This window comes from Arachis hypogaea, chromosome 14, assembly GCF_003086295.3.
Source record: "Arachis hypogaea cultivar Tifrunner chromosome 14, arahy.Tifrunner.gnm2.J5K5, whole genome shotgun sequence".
NCBI classification, from domain to species: Eukaryota; Viridiplantae; Streptophyta; class Magnoliopsida; order Fabales; family Fabaceae; genus Arachis; species Arachis hypogaea.
Window position 1 is genome coordinate 7,355,815 of NC_092049.1, and position 5,536 is coordinate 7,361,350.

At 31.1% G+C, this 5,536-nt stretch overlaps 3 long non-coding RNA genes across 3 annotated transcripts; 1 reads left to right on the top strand and 2 right to left on the bottom strand.

The window, feature by feature from the left end:
- Window positions 1-226: 226 nt before the first annotated feature.
- Window positions 227-1,217, bottom strand: LOC112741299 (uncharacterized). The gene is made up of 4 exons (XR_003813832.2): window positions 1,073-1,217; window positions 928-975; window positions 564-711; window positions 227-459 (listed from the first exon to the last, which is right to left on the bottom strand). It is a non-coding gene; the product is annotated as an uncharacterized lncRNA (long non-coding RNA).
- Window positions 1,218-1,710: 493 nt separating this feature from the next.
- LOC114925173 (uncharacterized) lies at window positions 1,711-2,314 on the bottom strand. The gene is made up of 3 exons (XR_003813833.2): window positions 2,043-2,314; window positions 1,898-1,963; window positions 1,711-1,821 (listed from the first exon to the last, which is right to left on the bottom strand). It is a non-coding gene; the product is annotated as an uncharacterized lncRNA (long non-coding RNA).
- A 1,767-nt stretch (window positions 2,315-4,081) lies between these two features.
- LOC140178803 (uncharacterized) lies at window positions 4,082-4,665 on the top strand. The gene is made up of 2 exons (XR_011871730.1): window positions 4,082-4,240; window positions 4,350-4,665. It is a non-coding gene; the product is annotated as an uncharacterized lncRNA (long non-coding RNA).
- Window positions 4,666-5,536: the final 871 nt, after the last annotated feature.

Below are 5,536 nucleotides of genomic sequence, written 5' to 3' on the forward strand. Positions count from 1 at the left end.
ATTCTATATCAGTGAATATTTAGCATATGAACTGCATAAAGTTCCAGCAATTACTAATTTTGTACAAAATAACAAAATAATAAAAAACAAATACACAAAAGCATTCCAATAAATATGTAAGTTTTTTTTTATTATCGAACTGACGTAAATTTGGTGACAAATTTATCTAGTTATACCAATAGAGGCAGGAGATACCACAAAAGAAAAAAGGGGAAAAATAGTAAAGTAAAAGAAACTCTAAATTCTAATAAACTCTCCTTTATCAGCAACTCTGGTTAGTACATTATACTATAGATGCGCATACACATGGCATTACAATGTAATCCTAATATCTACCACTATGTCCTATAGAGATAAGTTAACACATGTAATTACATACTGTGATCTGCTTACCTTCCCCAATCCTTCATCTTTATCAACTATTCTAGAGGGTTTCCCTCTTCCACCAGAAACTTCAACCTGTAAGAGACCAAAGTGTTAAGTATCTACTGAAATACCACAAGAAAATTATTTGAACACAGTAGAAGTGTATAATTTTGGCAATTCATGAATGAAAAGAAAACCTTGCTTCTACAATGTACTGCAAGCATGGTAGCTGCAACAATTGAGCCTAGTTGATAACAATTGAGCCTAGTTGTGTTGCTGATAGAGATGATAGGTTGCCAAGTAGATCCCCCATTGGAGTCCTTGCAACACCAACAATACAAACATCTGTAACAAAAAAAGTACACACACATGCACCGAGGCTGAGTTAAAGCGGAGTTAAATTCACTGATTATCAACTATACTTCCCTTCAGGGGGATCCATCTTAAGTTTCTAAAAATTCAGCAAGCTAAGGAAGTAGAGAGAAGCGCCAACTCATGATCTCAAAACTGAAATTTGTAAATTAATGATTGGCGTTTCAAAATTTAACAAGAGAGACATACCTCAGGATTTTGGCGACATGGGGAGCTTCCAGAAATAGAAAAAATAACCTTTTGACAACAAAAATGATATGTTATTGTTATGGATCACAAGAACCATCACATAGTTAAAATTAATGTTACAGTTACGGTTGCAAAGGAAACTCACAGTCAGAACAAGAAGGAAACAGAATAGAAGAAGGTCAATGTTAGAACAGAGGCGCAAGACTTTGAGAAGCCAAGCAAAGTAGTTCTCTGCAACAAACGCATATATTAGCAATTTGGTCTTGGAAAAGATTGGACATAGAGATGTTGAAGGATTCTCAAATCCCTCTTCATATCCATCAACATGACTCCCTAATAAAAAGAATAAGTGATAAAGAGATAAAAACCAAGTTTGAAGATTGAAATTTCTCCTTCAAATTCAAGCATTTTATTTCAGAAAAACAACCTTTACTTTCTTCAAAAATTTTGCAACTAATCAAAAGAAACAGCTGAAAATCCACATTCAGTACACTCCAAGATTCACCAAATAGACAAAATGCATATTCCATATGGGATGGATTCCACTTTTACAGTTAGTGTAGAAATAATCAGCATCAATTTCATAATATAGCAATGCACCACACATATTCTACTCAATCCTTTTTATATCTCTACTCAATCCTTCTCAACAGTAAATAAGAATTGTGCTGAATTGATTATTCAGTCAAACAAGGCAAACTAAACGGATAAACCCTAAACCTTAAAAACAAAAAGACTTCAAATCAGATCCAGTAGCAAACTATGTACCTGCTTAGTAAGCATGATAACAGGATGCCCTGCCCTTTGTAAACGTTCAAACATGCTGCACTCGTAAAGATATTTACTCGCAACATTTGAGAGGACAGTTGCAGAAAGTTGCTTTGGGTCACCAACCTTAGATAATTTGCAAATGCCAGTATAACCTCTTACCTTATAGCAGAAGTTCAAAAGCCTTTTTAAGTACACTTACCATTATGCATTTGGTTCCACTTGACTTTAAAAGCTGAAGAGGAACAAGAGTAGCAGGTTCTAGAGCCTGAAATAGAAAAACAGATCAGGAAAAAAAAAGGAAACAAGATGATTGCAGATAAATAAACCATGGGCAAGCCACTAACCTTTGATGCATGAGTAACTCCATACGGCAATGCTTTGCTGCAGAAGTTCAAACAAATGTGCAAACTATATAGTTCAAAATTGCCTTATATATATATTTAAAAAATATTTTAACATTTAACGAAATATCATGCAACTTTAATTTATTCATTATTAGTCACATTCTCTTTATTTGAACTTGACTATCACAGTGTCTTCAATCAAGCTTTTCTGCTTCCATTAATTTTGTATACTTTTTGTTTTGCTTTATATAATAGTTGGAACCATTAAACAATTGAGCCAAGCAAAGTATGATAAATCTAGCTAAAACTGGCGTAGAAAAATTGAGCCATAAAGTTTATTGGCGTAATTTAAACAATGCATACCTAAATCGGCGTAATTTAAACAACTGCTGGTAGATGCTCTGGTTCTCTTTGGAGCAGGAACCGATTGGGATCGGTTCGAATTCCACCGATTCGCTTGCGACAGAGCGCGATAGAGCAGCGACGGTGACAGAGCAGCGACGGAAACAGAGCGCGACGACCTTGAGTCTGAAACGCCCGCGAGAGAAGCGATATACCGGAGAGCTAGAGAGAGGTCGACGGTGAGACCAGCCGCGAGAGAGGTGAGACTCAGTGAGCTTGAGGGTGAGAGTGGCGAGAGAAGAGCGAAGAAACCCAAAGGAGGGTTAGGGGTTCTTCATCGCGGTTAGGGGTTCTTCGACGGAGGCATTGCGAGCGCCGGCGACCGGCGACGTTCTTGCAGAGTGCTGTTAGGGGCTCTTCGTCGTGGTTAGGGTACAGTGAGGCACAATGAAGAGAGAGTTAGGGTACAGTGAGGCATAATGAAGACAGGGAGAGTTATGGTTAGCTAGGGTTAATTGTTCATCTTCATGGAGTGCTCTGTGAATTGAGTCAAAAGTTATTTGTGAATGGAGCTGGAGCTGGAGCTCGAGACAGAGACGGGGTAGATTAGATTTAGTTTTTTTTTCCGGCGGAAAATTTTAAATTACAGACGGAAAATCCGTCTGTAATAATTTAATAAAGCGCAGTATTTTTGTTTATTTAATTACAGACGGATTTTCCGTCTGTAACTATTTCTCACGGAAAAAAATTAATTTTTCCGACAGAATTATAGACGGATTCTCTTTTCTGTCTGTAATTTATGCTAATTCATTTTTTTGGTTTTCCGACAAAAAAATCTCTCTGAAATTCCATCTGTATTTCCGTGGGATAAAATCCGTCGGAAATATCCGTCTGTAATAACTAGTTTTTTAGTAGTGTATTACTAATTTGACAAATTAAAATATGTCACAAAATATTCTTTCCTTATAATTAAAATAAAAATTTTCTCTCCAAAAATAATAAACTTCCTCTCTTCTTTTTTTTTTAATCTTTTTTTCTCTCATTCTCTATCTCTTTCTACCTTTTTATTCTAAAAAAATAAAATTAATAAAATAATATAATTCTAATAAATTCATAAAACTATAAAAAAATACATTAAATTTATAATCAAACATAATTAAAAAATAATTTTATAATATTATTCACATAAAAAATATATTATTATATTTTTTTAGTTTTTTTTATTTAGTTTTAAATTTTTACCTTTTATCTTTTTAATTTATATTTTTACTTCTCCTTTTTTAAATATTTATTATATATAATTTGAAGAGAATACTAATATTGTAATTAATAATTAGAATCAAGATTCAATTATTTAAAAAAAATTGATTTTGAGTTAATTTTATAATTATCAATATAAATTTTTTTATACTAATATCTAATTATATTTTTATATACATAAAGAGACAAAAATATTATTTTTAAATAACAAGTATAAAAATAAATTATTGTTATTTGTGCAATAGACTTAACATCTAATTAAATATAAAAATATACATATAAAATTCTTTTAAATTTTAAATAATAAATATTAAAGTTAATTATTTTTAAAAAATTAAACTATTTCACATAAAAAATAATAAATAAAATACTTATTATTATTATTTTTTTTTATCTACGAAGATTCTAATATTGTTAATCGGTGAGAATTTTTATCCGCTACGAAAACTTAACGTGCAAAGCGCCCTAGCCAGAAAGTGGATGATGGCAAGTCCTGAATTAATTGAGCCGCGTACTTGCGAGTCTCGACTCCATCGTCGGCCAAGAACTGAAGGGCGTAGAGGTTGTGACGCGGGGGTGCGGATACTGCTAGGCAAGTAAGGGGTTGTTCTAGCTTCAGCTTCACTTTAGCTTTCTTGTTGTACTCTTTCACCGCGAAATTCATCATCTCAATCACCCGAGGTTCCTTCACGTTCAATTCTGTAGGAACCATATACGGCATAGGCGGCGATTCTGTGACGGCGGTGAAGGAGGAGTAACAGTAGTGAGGAGCTAAGAGGAAGAGGAACATCATAATATGGCAATAAATTCTCATGCTACCTTCCTTTAATTTGATGCTGCTGCTACGGCGAATTGCCATGCATGTATATATATAAAACAAGGTTTGTTGTTGGCTCTTGAATCCGTTTATGGGATACAATTTTGAATGTTCACAAACGTATATTTGCCCTAACACTTCCATGAAAGTCATAATTATGTAAATAAGAGTCATAATAATCACTTCATCAACGGAATTGCTCTATATTTTTTTCTTCTTCTTTGCGTGGGAACATTAATTAGTACTATTCAGGTTTATATTTAGTTAATTTTGTTGCATGCATCTCATTAAATTTTGGCCCCAATGTTTTATGAAAGACTATATATAGGTAAACAACTTATAATAAATTAATTTTAAATAACTGTAATTAATAATTAATAATTTTATATTTTTTAAAAAATAAAATTTAAATAATCAATAATTAATAACAATTAATAAATATATAATACATTTTAAAAATATTTATTGATTTATTATTGGTTAAACTCTTATCAATTATCTAGCAAAATTGATATTTTATTGTTAAGAATCTATTATTTATTGTATATTACTAATATTTTGTTGCATATTACTCTCTTGTTATAATTAAAATTAAATTTTTTCTTTTAAAATTAAAGAGTTCTCTTTTTTTTATTTCTCTTATTTATTCATCTATTCTATCTCTTTTATATGTTATTATTAATGATTAATTACAAAATTATTGACAATCAAAATGTATAATATTAAATTTTTTAATTGCATTTAAAATTAAAACTAAAATTTAACTATATTATATTATTAATTTAACAACAAAAATGTATCACATAATATTCTTTCATTAAAATTGAGAGAAAATATCTTTATCCAAAATTAATAAACTCCATTCCTACAAGCTACATTCTCTTATCTATCTCTCTCCCTTTCTCTATTTTTTTCTATCGCACTTTCCACTCTATATATAACTTATAATTTATATTTTATATTACTAATTTGACAAATCAAAATATATCACTAAATACTCTTTTATTACAATTAAAATAAAATTTTTTCTCCAAAATCAACAAACTCCCTCTATCCTTCTTCTTTATCTTTCTCT